Source organism: Aulonocara sp. 'chitande type north' Nkhata Bay, linkage group LG22 (assembly GCF_057382095.1).
Source record: "Aulonocara sp. 'chitande type north' Nkhata Bay isolate Kocher_YH1m ecotype deep benthic linkage group LG22, A_spYH_male_GT1.1, whole genome shotgun sequence".
Lineage (NCBI taxonomy): Eukaryota > Metazoa > Chordata > Actinopteri > Cichliformes > Cichlidae > Aulonocara > Aulonocara sp. 'chitande type north' Nkhata Bay.
The window spans coordinates 22,404,351-22,418,673 of record NC_141364.1 but is presented as its reverse complement, the minus strand read 5'-3'; positions in this window follow the sequence as shown (position 1 = coordinate 22,418,673).

The window sequence follows — 14,323 nt, the reverse complement described above, 5'->3', positions numbered from 1 at the left end:
CGTATTCCCCTTGTGCAGCAGATATGTGTGTGTGTTTTTTTTAAAAGTAACTGTTGGACACTCCCGACAACCTCACCTTAACTCTTTATTTATCCAATTTACACTGCAGAGACAGAAAGACAGCAAAGAAGAAGAAGAGGTGGGGCAGTAGAGAGACAGAGGGAGAAAGAGAGATCAAATATGTTTTAAAGATGGCAGGGCTCCCACTCACTGCAGAGTTACGTTCTCATGTTTGCTGAGGATCCCAAGTAGCTGGAGAGGAGCAGACAGTCTGCGTAGGAAATCAAAGATGGCTCCCAAGCTCCACATCATCAGCCTTTTTTCTCTCTGTACAGCCATGCTCCAAGAGAAACAGCTGATCGTATTTGCAGGCCACTCCTGCAAATATATGCATTGTATTTGCTTTCAAAATATCATTTTTTTGGATTTTTTTTATAAAAATGAAAGAAAAAGAAAATCTCTGTGAGGGTCACGGGCAGGGCAGCATGTACATTATGCAGTGGTAACTAGCTGAGAGAACACTTTTCAAGTAAAATGAAGCCTATTTGAGCAAAAATGCCTTTGTGGCAAAATTTGAACGTGAATTGAACTCAAGCCAGATTTGATGTATTCCTCTTGGAGATGTGTAAAAAAAGAAAAAAATCTTCAGCCATTTTGAATCTGCTCCTCTTCTGTCTCCTACAGTGCTGCCAGCCGGGCCTGCAGACAGACTTCTCCAGCTGTGCCTCACTCTGATTGGCTGTTTCAGTAGTTTCCTCACTGGGTTTGGTCAGTGTGTGTCATATTTCACTCCTGATGTAAGTGTAAGTACATTTTGTCGTGTCAGGGTTGGCTGCCTACCTGTCAGCCAGCGGATAAGGAAAACTGCACAAGATCAATGAGATCAGTGCAAAGATTTGCTATCTTGTGCATCAAGATTGAACTATTGCATTCCTGATTGCAGAACACCAGATTATAGAGACCACCTGATAACACTTGGAGACGAAAAATGAAAGATATTCATGTAAACCTTAGAAAAGTTTTGAGCAGGATGGTTGTTATATAAAAATATCCCACACTAAATCTGAGAGGGATTTCAGCATTAGTCTACAAAACTGAAACACCATGACAGTAGATTAGAGTCAAAGGACAGGATTTTTATTAAATATGACAACAACAAGACTTTAAAGGAGCGATGTGTAGTGCCACAGAAATAAAATATTAACACAGGAACCTATGCAGAAACTCATGCTAATGCTCGACTGCTGCGAAAGGACGTTTCTTATACAATTACAATGAAATCTAGCGATTGTGCACGCCGCAACACATGATTCATGGGGAGATGATCAAACAGGGACCTTCCAGATCTAAATAGAAATCTAATACTTTTGTGGGTGGCTCTAGAAGAAGGTCTAGCATCATCATAGGTTGTTGGTTTGCTCCAGTCTGCAGGTCAAAGTACTCAAGATACTGAATCCCAAGCTGCAAGCAAAACAGCACCAGAGTTAATGTGGCTAACAGCAAACAAAGCTTCATATTTATTACATTTTATAAATGAATAAAGAAAACACTTGAAATGTTTACCATTTGTTCCAGAAGAGAGTTTTATATAAACAAAAGCATTTTTAAAAAAAACGAATAAATCTTTTACCCACATTGCAAAGCTATGACTTCACAACAACATCACTGGTCAGCTGAAATGTTGATCCTGGACTAACATTATTAAGATAATGCAGTAAGAACACCAACATGAGATATGAGATCGTGTCACACGCACAGTCAGTTGGAATTCTCAGCTAACTGCATGTGTTCGGACTGCAGGAAGAACCCGGAGCAAACTCCACGCAGAGATGCGCCGTCCAGGATTCAAACGTGGGACCGACTTGCTGTGAGGAGACAGGGGTAACCACTGCACTACCATGCCACTCTATTCTGTGAAATGAAAAGACTGTCATTGGCATGTTGCCCACACACTCAGACACCAGCAGGAAGTTTAGCAACGGTGCAGAGAAAAAGAGAGAGTCGGTAATTAAAGAGGAGCGGCAGACACACATGCGGAAATGCACACACACACACACACACACACACACACACACACACACACACACACACCTTTAACTCACTGAAGCAGAGGGAGACACGACAGAGTCATCTCTGTGAGGAAAGATTCAAATAACATTTCAGATTAAGGGAAACAGAGAGTGATGGTAAACGCTGTCATCTGTGATAGAAATACACAGCAATATGAGCACTAATTAAGCAGTACATTGATTACACACACACACACACACACACACACACACACACACACACACACACACACGCACACCAGCAGACATGCAGGGGCGGCTGAGGTTTTTAAATTACAGCGTATATTCCAGGCACTTCTTTTTCGTTTTCTGCACACAAGAGCATTGAAGGAAAAACTGAACCGGATCAAACTCAGCTGAACTTGAACTAAAAGCTCTAGGTCAACAGAGAAGTTTGACTTACAGTTTTTTACAGACGCTAGGACACATTTCTCAATACTTAGGTCACGTTTGCAAAACTCCTCACACAGTGAGCACAACAGAAGTCTATGTGGGCTAAACTGAGGACCAGTTATCATTGTTTTGGCACAAAATGCATTCAATGACTACATCTCTCAAATTTCATGAATTATCTTCTCACTCAGACACAACAACTGCCAACAATCTTTGTACGTACAGGACATTTTGCATGTGCTTACATACTGTTTTCAAAACTGTTAAACTTATGGCCAAAACAATAACACAATGCAAAACTTGAAAAGACAGCAAAATTCAACAACAATATTTTATTGAAACATATTTTAAATCTAAAAATGCAGTTTAACCAGCCACAGCTGATTCTCATTGTAGATGAACATCTACACAGGTGTTACTCCTTCAATTTTTCAACTCCTTCAATTCTGGCATGCCAGAAGATTCTTTCCTAGGTGTATTGCCCTAGATGACATAAGATGTGATGTGGATGAGAACCTGTGGCCAAATGGAGAAGACCGAGTAGATTAGCATTACTATTGTATGTGTATCAGTGGATGGTGTGTATACAAATTCTTGTATTTTGGGATTACTTAGTGCAAAAAAATAAAAAAATACATAAACAAATATTAACGAATTCTGCATGATGTCTGATTCATTCCAGTAACATATATTGAAATTATAAACAGAGATGTGTCCTTGTTTTACACAGGAAAACACTGTGTAATGCTACATGTTGTTAGTGTTTTTTAGGTCATTGTTTTGTGGGTGACAAAGTGTGTTTGTCGGCTGTCAACCTTTGCTAGTGTTCTGGAAGAATGAGGTTATTTGAGACCTGAATGAAGTGTTTTGGTAGTTGTAGTGCATTTTGAATGTGAAATGAACTGCTTTGCCAAGCTGACGGTCAGTTAGGAGGATTGTGTGAAGAGTTTTGCAAAAGTGACCTAAGTATTGAGAAATGTGTCCTAGCGTCTGTAAAAAACTGTAAACAATGGGACGATATAATTGGAATAAGTAAAGCATTAGCTTCCTTATATTCTGACACCTCCGATCATCCACTGCCAAATTTCTTCTTCACTAGGCTTTTTTTGTGTAAGTTTTACTATGAGAGGAGCTAACCAGGGTCAGTCCAAATATGATTTAACACCAGCAGTGGTTCAGTGAATTAATATTGTGTACATTTTCTGTCTCTGTAGGGGTTTTGATCTTTTGGACAATGCCAAGTTAGATATTTCCACCAGTTTCCAGTGGAGCTGTTAGTGATGCTTGCAGATAATAAAGGTGAAGTAAACTCATGAAACAGAAGAACATCTTCCAAAAAACACCAACTCAAACCAGAAAACAAAACAACTGAAGGTTTATGATATTTTCTATTGAATTAAACTGAGTAAATAATGAAAATGCAAAATATGCTACAGTGGCTTGCAAAAGTATTCGGCCCCCTTGAATTTTTCCACATTTTGTCACATTACAGCCACAAACATGAATCAATTTTATTGGAATTCCACGTGAAAGACCAATACAAAGTGGTGTACACGTGAGAAGTGGAACAAAAATCATACATGATTCCAAACATTTTTTACAAATAAATAACTGAAAAGTGGGGTGTGCGTAATTATTCAGCCCCCTGATTCAATACTTTGTAGAACCACCTTTTGCTGCAATTACAGCTGCCAGTCTTTTAGGGTCTGTCTCTACCAGCTTTGCACATCTAGAGACTGAAATCTTTGCCCATTCCTCTTTGCAAAACAGCTCCAGCTCAGTCAGATGGACAGCGTTTGTGAACAGCAGTTTTCAGATCTTGCCACAGATTCTCGATTGGATTTAGATCTGGACTTTGACTGGGCCATTCTAACACATGGATATGTTTTGTTTTAAACCATTCCATTGGTGCCCTGGCTTCATGTTTAGGGTCGTCGTCCTGCTGGAAGGTGAACCTCCGCCCCAGTCTCAAGTCTTTTCCACTCCAAGAGGTTTTCTTCCAAGATTGCCCTGTATTTGGCTCCATCCATCTTCCCATCAACTCTGACCAGCTTCCCTGTCCCTGCTGAAGAGAAGCCCCCCCCAGAGCATGATACTGCCACCACCATATTTAACAGTGGGGATGGTGTGTTCAGAGCGATGTGCAGTGTTAGTTTCCCGCCACACATATCGTTTTGCATTTTGGCCAAAAAGTTCCATTTTGGTCTCATCTGACCAGAGCACCTTCTTCCACATGTTTGCTGTGTCCCCCACATGGCTTGTGGCAAACTGCAAACGGGACATCTTATGGTTTTCTGTTAACAATGGCTTTCTTCTTGCCACTCTTCCATAAAAACCAACTTTGTGCAGTGCACGACTAATAGTTGTCCTATGGACAGATTCCCCCACCTGAGCTGTAGATCTCTGCAGCTCATCCAGAGTCACCATGGGCCTCTTGGCTGCATTTCGGATCAGCGCTCTCCTTGTTCAGCCTGTGAGTTTAGGTGGACGGCCTTGTCTTGGTAGGTATACAGTTGTGCCATACTCCTTCTATTTCTGAATGATGGCTTGAACAGTGCTCCGTGGGATGTTCAAAGCTTGGGAAATCTTTTTGTAGCCTAAGCCTGCTTTAAATTTCTCAATAACTTTATTCCTGACCTGTCTGGTGTGTTCTTTGGACTTCATGGTGTTGTTGCTCCCAATATTCTCTTAGACAACCTCTGAGGCTGTCACAGAGCAGCTGTATTTGTACTGACATTAGATTACACACAGGTGCACTTTATTCAGTCATTAGCACTCATCAGGCAATGTCTATGGGCAACTGACTGCACTCAGACCAAAGGGGGCTGAATAATTACACACACCCCACTTTTCAGTTATTTATTTGTAAAAAATGTTTGGAAGCATGTATGATTTTCGTTCCACTTCTCACGTGTACACCACTTTGTACTGGTCTTTCACGTGGAATTCCAATAAAACTGATTCATGTTTGTGGCTGTAATGTGACAAAATGTGGGAAAGTTCAAGGGGGGCGAATACTTTTGCAAGCCACAATATAAAAATTTGGCCTCAAGTGAAAACCAGATTTATTTTAAATGCCCCTTTATTACCATGGACAAGGAGGTTATGTTTTTGATAGTGTGTGTCATTATGTCTGTAAATGAAACAAAGTTTACAGACAGAATAAAGGTGAAAACTTTTTAAGCTATAAAGCTTAAAAAGTTTGAATGAATTCTGAAAAATACTTTGTAGGGGTATCATTTAATAATAGCCAACAATTATTGGTCAGAAACGCACAAACAGCCTTACAGCGTAGAAGATATTATTTTTGCACGTCTGGTGTACATTGCCAACGTATAGAAAGCACCGAAAGATTTAAAATGTCATGTCACATTTGACCTCTGACCTCTCCTCCAAGGCCAACAGATTAATCTGAAAGTCAAAGTAATAATGATGTTATGTTTAAAACTATATTTCCTATGCCTGTTGTTTGATTTGACAACACATGGGGTGTGATATGTGGAGATTCAGAATATCACCTCTTCTATTAAGGTCAAATAAGATAGAGCGTTCAAGTTTTTAGTTCAAGTTTTTAGTTCAAGTTTCAACTATGGATAAAATTCTACTGACTTTGTCTCTGTTAGCAGCATTTAGTAAATGAAACATGCATGTGTGGATTCTAAATATCACTATATAGTTTGCATCCAAATGTGGTGTGACACTTGACTTCTGATCTCACTTTTACTTTCTTTCAAGTTGAACCCAGAATATGTTATTTTTACTAACTGCCCATGATTTAAAGTAAGTTTAAAAGTACAATACTATTCCCTAAAAAGTAAATACTGGCCAGAGAGTGAGCTGCCTTGAAAGTTTGTGCTCTCTGATTGCTTCTTGTTTCTTGCTATTTTCATGCAGTATGTCATTAGAGTATCATCCAAACCTACTCTCAAGAAGTGTCCCAATCACAGGGAAGCCATGATGGTAAAAGGACTGGTTCTTACATAGTGCTTTTCTACTCGATTTGCGCAATCAAAGCACTTTATATAACGTGCCTTATTCACGCATTCGTGCAAGCACTTTTTTGTACAACAAAGCGCTTTTTATTTAACATTCACACTCCACTGAATGCTTTGGAGAGCAACCTGCACCTATCTTCTCAAGGATAGTTAGGCATGCAGCCGGGAAACCTGAGCAGGCAGGGATCAAGGCACCAACCTTCCAAAAGTTTGGGATAACTTAGAAATATCTTGGGTGGCATGATGGTGGGGTGGTAAGCACCGTAGCCTAAAAGCAAAGAGGCCAGCTGGGGCCTTTTCATGTGGAGTTTGCATGTTCTCCTCTCTGACAGACTTGATAGACTGGTGACCTGTCCAGAGTGTACCCCACCTCTCACCCTGTGGCAGCTGGGACTGTCTGCAGCACCCTTTTTTCCAAACCCACCGTGACCCTGAATTAGACACATCCTTTACTTTTCTTTTAAAAGCACATTTTCTTTATTTTGTATAAAATAAAATTGATCAGAAATGCTGTACATAGCCCTGTGATGGACCGGCAACCTGTGCACCTCGACTTTGCTCCTGTAACAGCTAGAAAACACTGAGACTTTAAGTTGGATAAGCAGTTTAAAACATGAATGGAGGGGTACACAGGCTTTGGAGGCCACTAGAAAATTAACTTTCCAGTTCAAAATGTAAAACTTTAAAGAAGCAATATGTCTACCTACCTGAGTGTTTGGGGCCACAGCAGTGTTTACCCAAGTCACCTGATGCACAGGATAATTCAGTGTATTAAGTACAACAGTTGTGTTCTCAAACGTCACATCATCTCACTTCAAATCCAATCGTGGGTGCTGATTGCACCATATCAACCAATAGAAATGTCTGTTTTTGCTCTGTTATTGTAGCCTCTTTACCTGACTGTATAAACCACTTCGAGGCTAATGTTGTTGTGATTTGGTGCTATATAAATAAAAATGAACTGAATCCAACTGTATTGAAGTTTGACTTGTTGTGTGTATTTTTTAACTTCACCTCTGCCATCATAACCAAAAAGAATGAGATCAAGTCTTCTGGGATTTAAGAGTGTTTGCTTGCACATTTCAAAGGTTTTAATGAGATTAGTAGGCATCAACAAGAACAGGACTTGGTAACAGCGGGAAACAGCCTCTGACCTTCCAGACAACATGTTCGCATGTTCTTCACAGATCATACAAACATCAGCAACGTGAACCAGCAAAAAAAGTCCACATTTATTGTCTGCAGCAGCTTTCTTCACTGTTCTCCTCACAGCAAACATTTGCGTGAGTCTGTAAGTGCTCCCGTTGGCTCGACAGGCCCGAGCACATGTCAGAATGCTGAAGCCACTGGCATTACTAACCCCGCTGACTGACTTTGTAAATGTAACAGAGGAAGTAACGGTGGGGAGAAGTAACAGACAGACCAAGGAGCAGTCATATACTTCAAGTGCTTTAAATTATATAGCACCTCAGCCAAGTTTGTGATGTGTCTCTGTATATTTAACACTCCTTCCCTTTCTTCTCCGTCCTTTCCTGTATTCCCTCCTACCTCTCTTTTCTCCTGCTTTCACTGCCACCACTGCTTTTGTGTCTCTTCCTCCCTGTCTGACTTCACTCCCTCAGGTTACCACATCTGCAGGCTGTTTTCCACTGGAATATATTTCTTGAGATTTTAGACCTTAACTACAAGGAGGTGGGGCTATCAAAGAGCTGGATTTGGAGGTGGTGGTGGTGGGGTGAGAGCATAAATATGTGTCAGGAAACACAAGTGAGTATGGTGGAGCAGATGAGTCAGAAGGAATGGTTCTTTCACTTAATACACATAAAAAAAAAGACTTTTTAACAAAGCAGCTGCCTCTGAAAACCTTCTGTCACAGAAAGAGCTGAAGAGATGAGAAGGAATGTGAGAAGCGCTTAAAAAATAGAAGGCAAGAGGATAAAAATCAAAGTAGGGCACCTCCCTTGGCTGGGACTAACACATGGTTAGATTTGCCTGCATGTCCACATGACTCACAGTCTGGTCAGCAAACGCATAATAAACGTGACAGAAATATCCCCACACAATGTCACCAGAGTCCAAGGCAGGCAGTTAATTGCTAGATAGAGCTGGGCCGTGGTTTGAGAGGAGGGGAAAAAAAAGTCCATCTCATACAAGAGTAAAGCAAGTTAATGTCAGTATATTTAGTTTCTTCTTTAGAAGTTTAAATAAACATGGGATTTTTTTTTTTTAGTTTATTAATACAAAAGGTTTCAGTTATTGTATGAGAACTTCGTCTAGTCTGCTTTGGCACTAAAACAGTTATTAATTAGTTCTATCTTAGCTAATGTAACATTATAGCATTTACTTTTTTAAAGTGAGAATGATACAAAGTTATTAAACGTATATGACATTTGCAGGATTTTTTAAACGTATTTTTTTGCCATATGTGAATATATAAAAAGCACAAATTTTGCATGTGCAGATTTGGTTCAATATGATAGAAACTACCAGAAAGAAAATGAAGTGGCAGTATATTCTCAGAGTTATTTTTCAATTTCGCACATGGAGAAAATACTGTAAATGGACTATTGCTTGTATAGTGCCTTTTTTACTCAGCTAAGCACTCAAAGTGCTTTCTAGTGTAAGTCGCATTCAGCCAATCACAGACATATTCATGCTTTTTGTCCATGTTAAGCACTTTCTAATGCACACTCACACTAGGGGTTGGGTATCTTGCTCAAGGATACTTGGGCATGCAGACTGGAGGAGTCAGGAACTGAATTGAGAAGCAGGAAATTAGAGGTCACTCAGGTCTTCGTGTCTTTAAGACATTCCTGCAGTTTAACTAATTGATGTTTGTTATCTGATATCCTTGATAGATAAAGCTGGTTATCATCTGCATAGCAGTGAAAATGTATGTTATGCCTTTGAATGGTAGGGTTCCCAAGTCATTGTAGCTTCTCTAGATAAAATGAGCAGGTGACCTAGTACTTTTGTCCATTCAGTGAAGCTTTCGGTCTGAATGAAGCTAGCTTGGGAGTCCCTTAAAACTGCATTCTGTCTTCTGGTCCTATAGAAGTCTATGAGCAAACTCCCCTCTCATCTGATCTCATCTTGTGTCAAACTGAATAGAACATTATCCAGTTTGTCAGTCCAGGTCAAACAGAAAGGAGAACTGTCCAAGTTAGTTTTACTTAACAAGCATCTGATTTCACAGGTAGACCGGCCACTCTCTCATCACATCTGGTTTGAAAACAGCATGATGGTGATGGTGAAAACACTCATCTTGAAAACTAAGTAGTTGTACTGAATGTCTTTGATCTCAAGGGTTGAAAATAGGACTTAACAAAACAATGGGCAATATCCTAATAGCTACATCCTTCTTTTACAGACTCTATAGGTGGGTAACATTGCTGCTACCTGCAATGTTGGGCTGTCAACCAGATCATTACTACAGCCAGATAGTTACAGTATTATTATCGTATTATATCATGTGTATTATTAACCTGATATCAGTATTTCATTTTTGTTTTGTCAAAGATGGACATTATTCATTTGTCTGAGTCTGGAATGCAGTATCAGTTAGTCAGTCAAATTACTATCAGTGAAATATGCTGCTCATCTTGCAGGATGGCTAATGTTAGCATGTTAAAATGCAAAATTAAGATGATAGATTACATAGCATTATCTATGTAAACATGACAGCTCTGCCGGTCAGATTAAATGTGTATATAGATTAAGAAGGTCATCATTTTTTCTTTAGTTCTTCTTCAAAGAAGACTTTATCTTTTGATATTGTTCAGATTTCCAATGTTGTTGTGCTTGCCATATAAATACTTTATATGGCAGGCTATTCATTAGCACAAGTAGCTCGGTAAGTACAGAGTGGGCATAGATTATAAAGGACCTGCATTAAGCAGAGACTAATCCGGTTCAGTGAAGTTGGAGTGCGCTGGCTGCTAAAGGGTTAAACTGAGCTCAGTTTTGGTGAGCTGAAGGGAGAGAACTGAAATCTTTTCCATATTACAGCACACATGAGGAACACATCTAAGTGAGTTCAGCTGTCTGGAGTTTCTCTCTACCCCCTCACACATGCTCTCTCTCTCTCTGGTTGGGTAGGGGCAGGTTCAGCACAGCCATATATCATTACACATCTGGGAAAATGCACTGAAAGCCCAGGCTGACACAGAGAGAAAAGAGAGACAATGATCTCCAGACATATTCATTCTTTTAAAAAAATGAAACATAGCATATAAAGACAAAACACAGAGTCTTGTTTACTGCAGGATAAAACTAACACTGCATTTGTCAGTTAGCAAAGCACCAACTGAAAAGTGCTGGTGCTCAGTTAATGACAGAGTTTTACATTCAAAGAAAGAGAGAGAAAAAAAACTATTAACACCAATGGAAATCAGAGACCTCAGATTTTTATAACTCCTCCCATCAGCTCCCCGTATTAGCTCCACCTCTTTCAGATCTCTGGTTCATGCAGTTTTATTTTAGTATGATAGACGTCGACTGGCGGCGTTTTCTTGAGGAAGGAATCTGCAGTTCTTCCCCCCCCCCCCCTATGGAAAAGTGTTGTTTCCTCCCAGGTCCACATGCCACAATAATAAAGCATTTTTCTTTTCTTTTCTTTTCTTTTCTTTTCTTTATTTCTCTCTTCTCTAAGATTTCAGGACACTAAAAATGGTGTTCTTGCAGGGTCAAATAGACCTGGGTCAAACTTTAGGAAGAAAAGAAAAACCCCACCCAAAAGTTCTTTAAGGACCACATATGCCTGCCCCTTCATGCCTGACCTCAAACCTACCATGTCTTGTGAAAGGCAAAAGTGGTATTTAAGGTAATTTAGCACATTTCACTGCATCTGCTTCTTCAAATGAAAATTGTGGCATTTCAGTCTCAAAAGGAACAGAATGAAAAGTGCAAAATTGGTGCACAGGTGCTGTGGTGTGACTCTGATAACAATTGGTTTTAGTGATGGTATTGTACACTTATATAAAAAAAAGATTAAAAAAGTTTAGTCAAAGGGAACCTCAGAGCCTGGCTTCACTTTGCGAGTGACAACAAGGACGTAAAACGACTCCTCCAGACCTCCTCCGCACTTGAATGATTTCACAGATCGGAAGAAAGGAGAATTGGCTACAAAACAGTTGGATCTTATAGAGTTAAAAGGCAAAATGATGAAGATAAAAAATGTTGCCTAATTAGCAATTGCAGCTTGAATGGAAACTTAAAAATAACCAAAGATACATTAGAAATACAGCTGTGTCAAAAAAAGTACCCCCATAATTCAACAGCTTGTAGCAGCTGCTAACACCTTTAGCATTAATCATTTTTAGTATGACTTTATCGGTCTCTAAAGGTTTTGGTCCACTCCTATTTATAATATTGCCTCAGTTCATTGATCTTTGTGGGCATATGTTCATGCACAACTCTAAACTACAGCATTTCAAGCAGGGTGAGGTTTGGCCATTCTTTCACCTTGTTTTTTTCCTTTTCCAGCCGGTCTGATGTAGACTGGCTGCTGTGCTTGGGATCATTGTGATACTGCATGACTCAGTTTTGGCCTTTAAGCTTTACCTGTTGGACAGATGGCCTCACAACTGACTTTAAAAATACTTTGTTGGAGAGGAGTTCATGGTTGACTCTGGTTGAATATTTAACATGCTAACTGAGAGTTGTGGAGTCAGAGATATAGCTCTTCAGTTTCTTTGCAGTTTCTCTAAACATTGCACAGTCTAACTTTAGGAGGATTTTTTGGAACTGCACAGAGTCCTGTGAAAACTGCATCCTAACCTTATATATTATATTGGGAGAATATTGGGTTTAAGGCTGAGCAGTCATTATTTGTTGTCTGATGACTTAGTGTGTGATAGCCTTTGGTTTTGAGACTCCATTTCATCCACTTTTGCCCCCCACACAGAGCTTTTACCCTCTCAAAAAACAACAACAACAAAAAAAATGTAAAAAACAACAAACCAACGAACAAAAAACCCCCCAAACAAACAAACTGGTTAATCATTCACATAACAAATGAACTGCAAACACCTAAAAACTACAAATGAAAACCGAGAAATCGAAATCCACACCAGCTGCTTCAAAGCCAGTGCTGCTTAAATATCAAACGCACGCTATGGACTCTTTTACAAAAGCACTATATCAAAAATGACTGTTGCCTTGAAGCCTTTAATGTGATGAAATTAAGTGTGTCACATAAACATCTGGTGTGTCTACACATAGTCAGCCACTACAGCAGCACCTTGTCTTGCTGGGTTAAACGACTGCTTGAACTTTCTGCCACCTCCACCGGCCACAAAAAACACCTGGTGGATGCTTGGTAAGAGCCTTTTAAACTTCCCCATTTTGTAGTAAACTGACATGGCCCTGAGGCCAAAAACAAGTACAGTCACAGGTGAAAGTGCTTCCTTTACTGTGTTTTCTGACTTTAGATGTTTGACTTGTCCCCCCTGTTTTCTGAACAACTCCTGAAAATCAAAGTTGTGTTCTGAGATCTTCTTTGTCCCCGTTTGATAATTCTTCCTGAGACTAACTTCACCTCGTGCATTTTATTCTGCTGCTGTGTCATTTTTTCCACCGACTGGGCCAGAGGGAGGAGGGCTGCATCAGAGGAAAACTTCAGCTGAGGCTGGGAGACTACTCAGCAGCAGGAAAAACCTGTTAGTGCTAAAAGCCATTCTTAATAACACAGCATGTTTTCGGTGGATAAAACTACCTAATTCCATAAAACATCATTATCTCAAATTGCATTTTCCCCCCAAAGGTAGAAATAATAGGAGGCAATTTTGACACTTTATTTACTTTGCATAGACACGTTTTTCTAAGTTTTATTTTTAATTAACATAATCAGAACAAGCTTTACTACATAAACCAGGATAACATTTATATTTTAGAAGGCAGTTACTTTGCCAGTCTGTCTGAGATGGACCGTCGTGCTTTGGAGACAAGCCGCCTCTCACCAGGAGAACAGGCAAAAGTGGTCATCCAGAAGTTATTGCATGTCCAACATTTGCATAACCCGTCGGTCCCTGCAACTACTTGCAATTGTTTGCCAAATGCAAAAGGATTCATTCCAATCACCAGACAACTACTGATCCTTCTTGCGGTCCCAATTTTCCTTAAGTGTGACTGAATCTTTAGATGTACATCACAGCTCTGACTTCACTTCTATGTGATAATGTTAAAACTTTATGACAAAGTATTAGTAAAATGTTTGCTTGGTAAGGGATGTGTTTTACAAGCTATGGAAGTTAGTGCCAAATATGCAGTTTCTGGGCATGTTGGCATTTTCTCCAGACCTCTTATTAGTCATAGCAGGAGGAGCCTAAACATTAAGACCCCTGTGCTGCCAGTAGCAGAAGGCGGAAGCCTGCAGCTGAGATAATGGAGAGGAAGATAAGACCATACATGAACAAGAGTAAGGAGTGAGCTCATTATTTTTTTTGATGAAGTCTTGCTATTCAGTTATTTAAGCTCTTAATCAATGACAAACTCTGAATTTCAACTATGTGGAATATACTTTAATTGAAGTCAAGCAAATAACTTTGTATTTAATTTTTTTGTAACAAAACTAATTAAAAATACTTTTCAATTCACTCTGGTATCCAAAAATTATAACTTTATAAATCTTTTTCTCAATTAAACATCTATATGACGACCCCCCCCCCCCCCCCCCCCACAGCAGCATGCTCAGTCCTTTTCCTTCTCGCTCTTAAAAATGTAAAAATTGTCCTCACTGACTATATTCTGGTTTCTCAAGCTCCACATCATCACTTCTCCTCCTCCTCCTCCTCCTGATCCTCCAGTCTCTGTCATAATCTCGCTGTCTTTTCTTCTCTGCCTGCAGCGCAGCTTGTCTAGATCCAT